Genomic DNA, 14,216 nt, shown 5'->3' with positions numbered 1-14,216 from the left:
CCTCTATTAATTCTACTCAGCCCTTTACTCCCATCCTCCAGACAGATTCCTGATTAACATAATTGGAGCGGAGATTTTTGTTTTTCCCTTTTCAGTAGAAAGTTTTGTTGTTTTTTTCCCCCCCATGGGAATTCAGTGCATGAGCTTGACAACATCAGCCTGATTGATTGAAATGTGCCTTTTAACTTTGTCTTAAGAGAAAACCTAGAGGAAAAACATGAAAGAAAAACAACTCTAAATGAAAAGTGCAAGATACCTACTACTCCACAGCTCCTGTTCTGAGTGCATCAACAAAGGTTGATAGAATAAAGTTAAGGTCTGCCTGCATTGGCGAGACTTGTAATGAATGAAATTGTTGGGGGCTTCAGCCAGTTTGTTGTAATGAGGAGAAGTCTTCTGTGGTCAAGGCTCTTGGCTCTAGTTGTTTTTATCCATTTACTGGCAGTGCGTATTTTATAGATGAACCATTATTGGCAGGAGGTAAGCAAGCACGTGTGCACTCAGTTGGACACCCACGAGCCTTAGTAAATACTGAGATTATCCATAAGAACAAATAAAGCATTGTCTAGATAAATTTTGACCATAGCAAAATCTGGTAAAACATCATTCTGTCACATCCAAAGGCTTAATAAACATATCTTGCTGGGTACATAGGAGGTGATACCTTTATGTTCTCTTTTTCTGAGCCTGGGATGTCCTTTGCATAATTACAATTCCTGGGGGCATTCTGAGTTACCAGCATATGAGAAGAAGCTTCATGGATGTATCCCCATTTCCACATTCCTCTTCATGCTGAGAGAGTTACAGAATTAATTTTCTAGTTCATAACCAATAACTACAACACTACAGTGGGAGAGAAAGTATTTAAATAATTTTATAAATATAATTTCATAAATGCCATAAATATCTCTTAGATATCAACTTATATTGTGTGATTTAATTTCACAAAGCCAGTGCTGTAGGATATAGGCACCTGTGAACCTTTCCTACTGGGCCTAGGTTCTGCACAGAGACTTTGTTCTTCTCCAGTTCTCAGAAGTGCAGCTCTTACTCTATGCCTGAAAGAGAACGTTTCTGTTCCTTGGTGTTTTAGCTGCTCAAGTGCTTTCTCAACTAGCTTGCTGCTGTCCTAGTAAGAGAAGAATTTCACTTATACGGTTAACAAGTTTTCCATCTCTCCCCTCTGCTTTTGAAGCATCCAAAACATATGTCAGGGAGTAACATTACAGTGTGTTACAAAGAGGTAAAATGGAGAGGCGGTCAATCAGATCCAAAGATGGCATGGATGAGAGAGGAAATTTTGGTCCATTTAAGTTGCTGGTAATATACTCATCTCTCTCTCTGGACCTAGATCTCTTCTCCTGGGTTTTCTGAGTGAAAAACATGACACTTAGATGCAAACTCTTTCGTGTTGGCCACTAGATAGTAATAAGGCCATTGAAATGGATTCCAGACAGACAGACAGTGAGTGTGCAAAAGTTACTGCTTCAGAATGGAAATTAAGAGGTTGTTTTTGTCTTGAGTACAGACAGGCAAACTGCAATGAACTGAGTTGGGATTTAGCAGATCCCTAAGGAAAACAGACTGCCAAGGAGGGCAAACCGAGTGGCTTCAAGAGGGCTCAGCCTCTTACTGCCAGGCCTGCATCCATATCCTACCCCAGACTCACTTAGTCATCTGCTGCAAAAGGAAGAGTGCCACCTCCAACACCTCCACCGCCAGGAGCCTACAGACTTTGCTTGGCTGAAAGTCCTCGATCTGCCTCTGATAGCCCAATGGTGGCTTTAGAAACGAGAGTTTCTGATGACCTGACTTTGTAATATCCCCAGTAGATGTTAGGATCAAATTTATCCTCTGGGCATTTCATTTCCATGCATCTTTTTATAACATGTCATCTAGAAAAGTCCCTTGAAGATTAACAGTGGTGTCCTCAGGAAGAAAGAAGTTCCTGAGAAGTTACACTGTGACTGACTCCCACAGTAGTATGGAACCACTCTACTGCCGTTTCTAATGAAATCATAAACAACTATCCAAAGAAAGTGGATAAAAAAGTGATTTCAAGTGGAAGTACTGCTAGCAAATTTCTAACCAGTTCTGCCTCTTAAAATAACAGAGGATCAGAACAGCATCACAACAAATTAAGCACCTGACAAGTATAACAAGAAAAATAAAACAAATCTGATTTGTACTCTCCAAATTAATAAGCAGTTTTACAGCGCTGGCACAAAACACTTGGTCCCATTGTATCATCCTCGCTACCTTCCCACCCACCATTTCATACCTGAATGTATTCCTGTATGGTTGGAACAGACGTGATCATCTTGAAGGAAAAAAGTAACTCAGTGGCTTGCATTCGATACTTACTAAGTTATTACTTCTTTATAATAGCCAATATGACTTTAATTTTCAGGGTCTGTGATAATGGAAATGTACCTTTTAAAGAATAAAAAAATAGATCACATTGTTCCCTTGGGACAATTTTAGGCAGGCTAACTTCAGCTTACTTAAATGTGTTCACTGAAAGGATAAGTTACAGCATTCACAAAAGTAGCCATTGTACCCACAGGCTGGTGTTGTCCTTTACTATATTAAAGTATTTCATAAAAACATGATAAACAGTAATCAAATACTATTATAAAAGCTATACAAGTTGCACGTTTGTTTATCAAAAAAAAAAAGCCTATTTCAGATTCTACCAGAATCCTGGCAGAAACCCAGCTAGAGCTATTTAGGAGCATATAAACAAATTAGCAATTTGGAAGACAAGCTCAGATCAATAAATGTCAGATCAGTAGAGTCTCTTGAAAAAAAATTAGATGGAAGGCACAACAGAGATGTGTCTCTTAATGGATTACAAAGGTGAAAGCGATTACAGATAAGATTATTCTGAACCCTCTTTGATAATTTGTGCTCAATGCCTTCCTGACAAGGTAATTACTAGTATGGAATAGTATGGAATTGTAATATATATAATTCCAAATATTTCTAGAATATCTGCTAGTATATGTGTTTGTGTATATATGTGTGCGCATCTATATGTACAAATACACACACACACTTTAAATAAGATAATGTTGCAGAAAATGTTGCTTTCAGTCTCCAGATTCCTGGATTGTATTCACTGTGGTACTGTCAGAGAGATGAGTGACCGTGAATCAAACTCTGTTACTTTTCTATGCCTCAGTTTCCCCATTCGCAAAATGATGCCAATCATACTGACTTCGTCATGAAGTGTATTGACATCTGCTGATGAAAAATATTTCATGTTAATGGACTGAAAATAATTTACAGCTATTTCTCACTAGCATGAGTTAGTTAAAATAATAGCCATAAGCTTGATTTCAAAAGAAAAGCCTGTGTCAGTGCCAGTGTTTTTACCTCCTAGTCAGCACGCTGCTTTTCACTGCACTTACCTTTTCTTTCCACTGGCATTGTGTTACAATTTAGAAGTCTTATCAGGTAACAGCACTTGCACAGAGAGCACAGAAAGGTTTCATTGCCCCAGAGAACTCAGGGATCTATAACGGGAGTTTTCAATGCATTTGTGTCAGCTGCATTTGTACCCTTCAGCATTGCTTTCTCCACAACATTTCCAATATTGCTAACTTTCATGCTGTTAGTGTTTTTTCCTCTGAGGCTCAGAGATACGAGGGGAAAGAAAAAGAGAGAGGAGAAACTCTCCCTCTGGATCTAAGAGCCTATTCACTGATTCCTTTTCACATTCCCACTCTAGCAGGCCCTGAACAGCTACCTGCCTGTCTGGCCTAATAATTTTCGTGCTCATCAAAAGCTTTATTGCAGGATGGTTATTTGGTATCTTTTAAAATGTTGCCATACATCTCTCTCAAAGCAAAAAGGAATCTGAATAACACCTGGCAGCCAAGACGTGCAGTCTGTAGACACAAAACTGTTTTGAAATTCTGCTACTAACAACCTAACAACAGCATAACTTCTCTTTATTGCAAGATATGAAAAGCAAACAGCGAGATGAGAACACATGAAATGGACCTCCTTTCCAATACTCAAATTTTCCAAGAAAGAAGAGCCTTTTATAGCCAGTAACCAGTTACACCTTGTAATTGTGGGGCTGATTTGGTTTTGCCTGCATTAGTTTTTGAGCCAGTTCACTGCAGGACCAAATGGACGGTGACACCACTGCAAAGGAGAGGGTGCAAACACAAGCCCGAGATAAGGTGTAGCGCCCCTTTAGCACCCTTGCTACGTAAACCGTTCCTGACTATCCAAGGTGTTGAACGTCCTTCAGCACCCTGATCCATGACACTTCCACAGCATGAGACCCCTGCTTCTAAAGCCAAACATTCAAATCTTGTGGCTCCTCTCTCTCTTTGTAAACTCATAGGCTACTGGGAAGTGGTCCCCAACCACAACAAGCCCTTGAGCTCATGTCTTAAACGTGTGTTGAAGAGCTTTGCTAGACAGCAGAGCTCATGACTGCAACTGTGTGGGTTCCTCAGAATGAGTTTTTCTGCTTCCGCTTTAAGTGCAATAATACACGGATCTGCTTGAAGAAAGAAATGAAGGACCACAAAAAGGACAAAGAGCATCATAGCCATTACTGTCATCTGTGCAAAGAAAGCATTGCAATGGCACCTCGCCTGGTGTGTCTAGTTTACTGTCTTCCTTTGAAGAAACATATTCAAATACTAGGGAAGAATGTGCTTGTTTTGCCTAGTCTGCAAGCCGGGTTTTGCAACAAAGGCTCTTCTCAGGGTTTCTGAGCTTTAGGCTTTAACCTGTGCCAAGGAGTAAAGGAGGTAAAAACACTGAGGTAGAAAAGTCAGGGCAAACTGTCTGGGATCCTCGGGCAGAGGGAATGGAGATAATAACGGGAGAAAAATGCCTAACTGGAATGAAAGTCAAAGATAATTTATGAACAACAGCAACAAAATAGTTTCTCCAAATAAGACTTCGCATAATTCACTTCTTTTTCTACTGTTTCTAGGGGCCTTTTTATTTGAAGTGGATGGGACTTTGAAAATCATTTAGTTTGTCCTGAGGCATTCACATCATAAATAATATACTGCATGCAAAATAATTATATATTACACTGTGTCCTGATTTCGGCTGGGATAGAGTTAATTTTCTTCCTAGCAGCTGGTACAGTGCTGTGTTTTGGATGTAGTATGAGAATAATGTTGATAACACACCGATGTTTTAGTTGTTGCTAAGTAGTGCTTACACTAAGTCAAGGGAGTACTAGGGTGAGCGAGCGGCTGTGTGGTGCTCAGTTGCCGGCTGGGATTAAACCATGACACACTGAAAAATTAGGGAGTACTAGGGTTAAAGAGGCCTTTTCAACTATGCTTCTTCCCTTTGTGCAATTCTGCTCCTGCATAGTCATGTAAGTTTTCATTTCATGCTTACGTACTGTTTTTCTCAGTGGGCACCCTTCCCCTGTAAAGAAGTCTCAAGGCTCTCTGGAGACATGAGGCCATCAACTCAATAGACCATTCAAAATGAGCTTGTGTTATATGTTGCTGCACATCAACAGCCCTAACGGCCATGCAGCACAACACAGCTGTGCTCTTCTGAGTGTTTTAGACAGAAGGAAAATGAAACTTTTGAAACACCAAAACAAGATTCTGAAAGGAAAAAAAGATACAGATCTGTTAAAATCTAAATAAGAGGATAGCGTCTAGTGAGGCTTCACTGACTCTGGGATACACTAATGCGAACTGCTCTGATTGGTAATACAGCTCCAGCAGATGCACTTCATACAGTGCAACCTGCGACACATTGAAGTGCGTCTTTCCTATCTGTAACTTCTTCTTACCAAGGTTTCTCTGCTAGCACAGAACTGTTGCTCAGGGATCACACCTCCTCATACCCCTGACCAATGCCAGCACAAATTTGTAGTGTAGATTTGACTTCTGTGGAGCTCATCTGATACCAAGTCTTTTAGGGGCTAGTTCAAGATGACATGAAGGGAGAGCAGTTTAATTCCCTTTCTCCCTTTATATCTGTAAGATATGACTTACTGGGTTCTGTGAAAAATTCCCTAAGTACAGAAGCAGCTCCAAGTGCAGCTTAACACTTTGGTTCTTTCTTTGTTTCTTACTTTAAGCTTTGACTTAATTTTCTTCACGCTTCAGCAGACGTGAACCATAATAATTAGAGCTAGCTTTTGGAATGAGCTGCAAGGATAATTGCCTGGGCACCCTGTGTACGGAGAGAAGACAGAGGGACCATTAAGTTATCTTAGGCTGTCCCTGCACCGAGAGGCTGGTGTGCTCTATGGTGTCTACCACAGCCATGGGCTCCTGGTCTCCCATCCTCACAGGTCTGGCATGACCCCTTTTGGCCTGCCTGCTGGGATTTTCTTTCCCTGGAAATCCAGTTGAGGGGAGAATGAGAGGAGAGGCTGTTGTATAAACTGAAAAGTGCTTCTGGTTCCACAGTCACCATATGAAAATGTCAAAAAGGAAAAAGAGATCCATGAGTTACTTTCTCACTCTAACACTAAGACTGTCTTTGCTTTTTGCCAGCTGCTACCTGCAGTTTTCTGTTCTTCTACAGATAGCTGGTGTTTGCTGAAGGTTGCACTGAAGAAAGATGCTAAAAAGTGGAAGAGGTATATATCTAGCCATCCTTCTTCATGATGATTAAGTGGATTATATGTGCAAGTAGCTATCTATCTGGTGTAAACAAGGGACAGAAAGGGGAAAAGAATATTACCTTTCTTTTTTGCTAACCACTTTGCTAAACAGGCATCAGTAACCTTAGAACATTATTTGTTTACCTGTGGGTTTCCACAGAAACTCATTCTCAGACACAAAGTGATTTTTAATGAGGCTTTTGACCCTTATGTGCAGGGTTCTTAAACAAAAATGGTAGGGGAAAGTGTCCTGTCCTTTTAACAGGTGAACAGTTAAACAGGGTGCTTAACAGGTGAACAGTGAACTGAGCCAAAGTTCTGTTATAATGTCACAAATTAGCTACCATTTCTTCCAGCAATTTTATTCAGGCTCTAGGAAATGTTTCCATTTACTGTAATAGGGAAATAGCTGAACAGTTGAGGGTTAAATTTACATTGAACATTGGGTTAAGTTAAATCCTCAGTGGGGAAGGAATGGTTACTAAGGCAACAGGAGCATGCATTCGATACCTGTTATTCAAGTCTATATCCTCATGCTCATTAACTATCACATTGTTTATTAATATTCACTCTAAAATGGATGTTGCCAGAACCTCTTTGCTTTGACCTAAGTAGCAAGACACGAATTAATGTGAAAAGAACTCGCAACTACTATCAATATATTAAGATGCCTCTTGAGAAGCATGGATCTTTGTGTCTGAAGAACAACTTTTGCTTCCATGTAATAAAACATCAAAAAAGCATGTGTAAACAGAATTCTGAAGGGAGCTCTGCCCAGAAAACAGCAGAACCTATCATGATCTTCTGAAACAAGCAGTACGAAACAGCAAAAAAAGCCAGGCCAAAAACCCCACTTAGATACTAAGCACTGATATGTAAGAATTGCCATGCAGGGTCAGACTAAGAGTATCTTGACTGTATGTGCTGTTGAAGACCATGACCAATAGGAAATGTTTTAGGTGAAGCCGGAGCACTTGTGTCTTCCTATTTTTTTCTCCTGTGATAAATGAGAATAATATGTTCAGAAAACATATACTAGTTTTGGCCTACGATAGTTTGCAGAGGTCAGGAACATTATGATAAGGACTTGCAAGAACTAGTACACATTGTACAACACAATAGCACTTCACAAAGCTCTTAAGACACCTTTGTGTAGCCTCCCACAAAAGCACAGAATCAAATACACATAGCAATTCATCCCTGAGCTTACTCATTCCTCTCCCATTCAGAAATTAAATATCAACAGCAACAGATGCTTCAATCTGAAACAAACAAACAAAATATTTAAAATGCTTCCTTGGGAGTGAAAATTCTTCCCAATCAGAGTGTGTTAATTAATTTCATTTAGATTTTTCCACCATGGTAAAATATACACAATATTATATAAAGCTTACATGACACTTATACATGAACATGGTGTGTTATTTTAACAGTGTACAAATATGACAGTGTGACTAACAATGTCTGTTGTGGAAAGCATGAGCTTGCCTTGCTGTTTCTTGAAACGCTACCAGAGAGAAGTTAGGGTCAGCTGGATCATCTCAGTTCGTCACTTCAGTAACCTTTCAGAAGGCAAGGCATAACATTAGTCCCTTTGTAAGTTTGGCTCTAAATGCCTGATGCTTTTCATAATTTGGAGTTAGGCCTTTAAGTCAATCACATTTCCTCATCCACAGAGTTTATAACCTATGCAGCCGCAATGCTCCCAAGCATAACAGAGACATATCTATCTGTCCATCTTAAAAAATTATGCTATTGAAGTGAAGGATCTCATTCTTCACATCTAAATGAGTCTATGAAAGAGGGAGCACTCAGTTAGTGAAACAGAACTAAATTGCCTGTTCTAAATAATATATTGCAGACAAGTATAGAGCACAGAGTTGATCTTACATTGATCAATCTGGCAAAAAAAAAATTTTTGCTTAAGCTAGAGGTCAAGATGTCCTCATAGTTAGGATGCTTTTGAAGATCCCATGGGATAAAAATTATTATGAATCAAACATTAAATCTATGGGGAAAAAAGTATTTCTTACAGAGATTTAAGAAGTGTCTGAGTTTTTCAGTTGAAATGGTTTTTACTTTCCTTCCTTTTGCTAGCCTCAGATGCTGGCTTTCTCAGACACTATAGTGATGAGAATGAGATTAGCCATTATACTAAATACCCAAGCCTTTCTATAGTTAAGACCAGCACCTCAGAAAGGCATCTGAAGTCTTTTGGATTTTACTAGCAATTGAAATTCTAAATCCTCGCTGGGCTCCTTTAAAATACTTAGCCCAGACCCCAAAGCCAGGAGGAGGCTTGAGATGCTGTGGGGCTATAATTCCCCCGTAGCAGGACTCTCAGGCTCCCAGGTGCAGCAGGCAGGGGCAGGGCTGCCAAAGAGCATTCATAGAAGTTGTGCTTCCCAGATTTAGTTGAATGGGTTCTCTTGTTCAGTGACGGAAACTTGGGAAGTGCCAGCACAAAATTTCTTGCTAACTTGGTAATTGGAAGTATTTGAACTCTGATTGCTTGCCAGTGAGTATGACAGTCATCAAAGAAAGACAGAAAGGAAGTGAATATCAAATAACTGTAATCAAGTAAGTGGGGTTTCTCAATTCTGTGTGATATGTGCAGGTTTTTCATTTCTACTGAAGACTGAAAAGAAATATAAACAGGGCTCAGCAGAAAGTATCATTGTTGATTTTCTTGCATCAGAGATTAATTGAATATTTAGAGCCACGGTCCTGCAAAGGCATGACTTCTGTGACTCGTCCAGTGAAGTCACCTGGACTTCTCCCAGTGCAAACCTGGAAGTCTTTCCAAGGCAAGAGTTTTTGATTGACTTTGAGAGCACTTGAAAAAAAATCTCTTCTTTTTGACATTCCTACTGTAAGGAGAAGAGGTGGTAAAATATTCTGACCCTACAGGTGATCTCTACATTCATTCAGCTTATTTTAATAAACTGAAGAAATGGTGTCTAAGAAAATAACACTAGACAGTATGAGATTTTTTGTTTGGGGGTTGGTTTTTGGTTGTTTGGGGGTTGTTTTGGGTTTTTTTTTTTCATAAAAAGCAGAACAAAAAACCTGATGATAGAAAGAGGAGAGCTAATTAAAATCTGGACAGATAATCTCATTCTTTTTGAAAAGCTGCTTGGTAAAGTGCAACACCATAATTAGATTATTCCACCAAGTTTAATAAGTGGGTCAGTTAAATCAGTGTCTCTCTGTTATGAAATATAGTGAAAATACGGAGTAACTTTTGGAAGGAAAAAAGTGTTTGAAACTTAATTTTTAATAAATATTATCTAACTGTGGGATAAAAAGTTTGAAAGAGGTTGATAATATTTTTGGTAATTTGAAAATATTTCTTAAATTCTTTCTTGGGAAAAGAGCACCATCTACTGATCATCACTCTCAAATTCCAGTATGATGTTTCATTTACATGGATTTTACTTATATACAATATCATAATCTTAATTCCAGAAGCTCTGGATGACTCTTGAACACGTGTGAAAGAAGGCTTACGTATCTTCAGCTACCAGCTAATACCACCGTGAAGTTTTACTGTTATTAGTAGCCAGCAACGCCTTAGCAGCAGAAAGCATGCTTAAGAACTTCAGAACCTATGGTGATATCAATAAACCCACATTATCACTAAAAGGATGGTAAATGCTTTCCTAGTACAGTTACTTGTTACAGATGCCTGCTTCTTCCTGGCACAAGTAACTTTTTAGTAATGTGAAGAGGTGATCTAAGCAGGGGACAGGGACTGTTTTTTTAAGTAGGACCTGTTTTCAAGCTGCCCCAAGGGGCAGAGGACAAGGACTGCCCTTTCCAGTCCCAGCACAGATTTATGCCAAATTACAGCACCATTTAACATTGCCTTAAAAACATGCAGCTCTTCTGCACTAAAGAGAATAGTGAGTTCTTGAGCTCACCTCCAAAGCTTTTTTTGAGCTTGCTTTTCTGCCGGAGAACCAGCTGTGACAAAGAACATCACACCGAGGAGTATTCACCGAAGAGAGCAACGCTCATCCAATGCCATAAACACTCTCCCCACTCATACCCAGAAGATGTAGCTATACTTAAATCTCAGGTCATTACTTAGGTGTTCGGCCAGACATATTCTAATTATATTCTTTTAATTATATCACATATGTCTTCTTTTTATACCTGTTCTGAAGGCACTGGCTTTTGTTCCACAGAGGTTGCTCAGGCAAGTTCTTTTCTTAATTTTCTTTCTCTCTTAGGAATAAGTGATTGCACTCTAGCTAGTTAGAACAAAGCAGTGCTCCAGGAGCAGCGGGGTGGGCTGCCCAGCGAGTGTGGGGAGGACGCCAGGCACTGAGGGTGGTGGTCCAGCAGGCCCTAGTGGGGCAGAGATCAGGCTGACCAGACAGCCGGGCTGTGACAGTGACCAGGAGAGCTGCAGCCTTGCTCTGGACAGGACCAAGGACCGGAGTGCCCCTGCAGCCCCTGAGCCAAGGCACAGAGGCCCCCAGTGAGGTTTCTCCCTCCCAGCTCTGTCTCACAACCCAGGGGTGGCAGTAGAGACCGCAGAGCCTGCTGGTGCACTCAGGGCCCTAACAGTAGCAAGCACGCTTAGCTATAAATAACAGTTTTTTCTTTGCTCATTTTCCTGCACATTTGATAGGACTTGAATTCTTAAAAAGCTCTAGTGCTGTTCTGAAAAGCGATTTTAGAAAATTGGTGTGCTGGTGATTGCTGTCATCCTATGAGTGACAGGGCTATTTTCCCAGTGTCTCACATCTGATGTGATTGTGACGATTGTCTCTAAACCAGAAAGTAAGGAGCTGAACCAGGAGCTCCCACAGCTGCGTGCACAGCTACAGCTTGAAACTGCCAGCTAAATCTCCATGACTGGCACTCATGCCCTCTGCAGGTCTGGCACAGAGAGGAATTCATGACACACCTATTATCCGCTCATGCAATTTTGCCTCTCTGTGACCACAGGAGAATTAAGGTCCTTCTCATACTACTGCCCTTTTCAGGCCATAGCCCAGCAGCTAGAGCTGAAAGGTATCATTGCTCAATAATTTCTTGCTTGACTCAGCCTTCAGTGTTCTTGAATTCCTTGTCCCAGGGGCATGCGTTCATGTGAACATCTCAGTTGGCTGGGGGAGGAGTTGTTTAGAGAACATTTCTAGATCTTGTAGCTTTAGGGGAAAAACTTAAAACCATGACTCATTTGCATTCAAGATTCTCCATTACCCTGCCTAAATATAAAATTATCAGTCTTTTGGGTTTGAGGTTTTTCTTTCTTTATACACTGGAACTTTTACTGGACAGGTTTCTACTTTGCCTGGCAGGGTAGACGGTTATTTCATGATTTTTGGATGCAAGGCTTGGTAAGACTGAAAAATATGTTTCCTACATTAAAAAAGAAGAAGAAATGAATGACTGGAAATAAACAGAAAGCATAGAAAAATCATAGGTTAGGATAATTCAAGTGGGAAGTAACCTCAGAAGGTCTCTAGTTCAACCTCCGCTTCCAAGCAGCAGCTCTGAGTTTAGACAAGGTTGCTCAGGGCTTTATGCAGCTGAGTCTTGAAAATGTCAAAGGGTGGAGATGGCATAGCCGCTCTGGGCAACCTGCTCCACTGCCCGGCTGACCTCATGGTGAAACACTTGAAAGCTAAGCGAGTCCAAGTCAAAATGTAAGTTGCCTATACGTAGATATGTATTGAAAGAATGGAGAGAAAAGGGTAAAGTAGAGCCATTTACATGGGGGAAACCAGAGCCACTGAGGCGTGTAGTCAGATATTAAGCAGGTAAGTTAGAACCATCTGTAGGCTATGTATGTCACTGGGTAATGTAATTCCAAGGTATATGATAAATTCATAGATAGAGCTTGCAGATGTCCTTTTGTGGAAATGCAGAATTAAGTTGCAATGCTAGGGTGGAATGAATGGCTGAACTGGTCAGGAAATACATTTTCATGCATCCACAAGAAAAAAAAAGTGCCGTTGAATTCTCTTTTTTTTTTTCATTCAAAGTATTTCTTTGAAATTCACGTGGTTGGTTTGTTTTAGGAGCATCTCATTATTATTACTTTGCACATAAAGAAAATTCTGCCGGCATTTTGGGTTTTCTAGCTATTTCTCAATTCCCTCTGAGTCCCTCCCTTTGTGCCAAGCACCTTGTGGGGTTACTCTAAACAGGAGCAAGTCTTAGATTTTTAGGTTCATAAACTGAATTAGGACATCCAACGTCAGACCACGGTATGAGAATAAGGACCGATGTCTCATTTTATTGGAAAATGCAGAAACAATCTTCAATGAAGCTAGGCCAGGCTCCCGCGCTGTTGTGTCACCCCAGGACTGTGACAGACCTCTCAAATCCAACTTGTGAGTCATGCTGCCCTTCAGCCCTGCTCCTCGGAGACCTTCTGTAGGTTCTCTCTTCTGTTTCTCCTGGGGCTCACGCTCCTCATGCTCTATAGTTTCCCTTTTTCTGGAAAAGAAAACTTTTAGGACAAGGGAGAGCTCTGGAGTTCACTCTGGAGACCCCTGGGCCGGGTGATGTCTGACGCAGTCGCCCTGTTCCAGCTGTGGCTCCGGTGATGGCCCATTGCCACCAGGGCAGCAGAGAGGAGCGAACACTTGCAGGTTGTCTGAGGGCTGATAGGAAGAGCTAAGCTGCTCTCTCTGCCCCTGAGAAATCGTTCACACAGAACTGGGCAGACTCAAGTGTACAGCTAACATAAGGAAGACTTTAATACTTTCACATACGTTATGAGGAAAATGTAATTTCTTTCATATATTCTTTTATATTCTTAATAAAAAAATTATAAAGTAAATGGTTTGACACTTTTTTTTACTTTTTTTTTCCTGTATTGAACTAGGCCAGCTCTCTGTGCTTTGTGGTGTCAGGAATTATCTTTGAATCTCATAGTGCTCTGTATAAAAGTAGACTTTAAAAGGGTCAACATGAACGACCATAAAACAACTATCTCTTCTAGTCAGTAACTACATTTGAAAACCTGGCCTTAAACAACTTCAGACGCACATGGTGAGTCAGTGACGCCTTCTGGTTTTCTGTGAAAAATATACTAGGCTATTGATCTGAGAACTCCAGAGGATCTTTGGGATACAGCATCTAAGAGGAGAGAGAAGGGAGTGGAAGTTATTTTGAAAAAGATGTTTTCAACAGGTTTAAATTAACAATAAACTGCACCTCTACCTGAAAAGATTTGAGGAGCTGCAAACTGAAAGGCTATTCAGTTTTTTTCAGGTAGGCAATTATACTTGGTACATTTAAAGGTGGTAAGTTCTGATAAGTTTTTGATAAGCTGATTGCCCTGCAATTCTGATTTCTTATTTCATATTGTTCTATACATATTACGTGTATAATACATTCTGTATCTACTGTGTACTAAAATGGTTCATGTCTCCATGGCAAGACAAAAAAAGTCCTGGATAATTACAGCTCCTCAGAAGCTGTTCAACCACATCACAGATTATATAAAAGATATTTTACTAAGGCAAAGAAAAGAAAATGGGCAGAACTGAAAACAAAATCTAGGGGTTAAACATAATAAAACGTAAACAGAAAATTTAATATATGGTTTTCTAGCTCCATCTGGTGTTTATTT

The sequence above is a fragment of the Aptenodytes patagonicus genome, chromosome 1 (genome assembly GCF_965638725.1).
Source record: "Aptenodytes patagonicus chromosome 1, bAptPat1.pri.cur, whole genome shotgun sequence".
Lineage (NCBI taxonomy): Eukaryota > Metazoa > Chordata > Aves > Sphenisciformes > Spheniscidae > Aptenodytes > Aptenodytes patagonicus.
The sequence above is the reverse complement of the archived record's forward strand: the minus strand, read 5'-3'. Positions refer to the sequence as shown.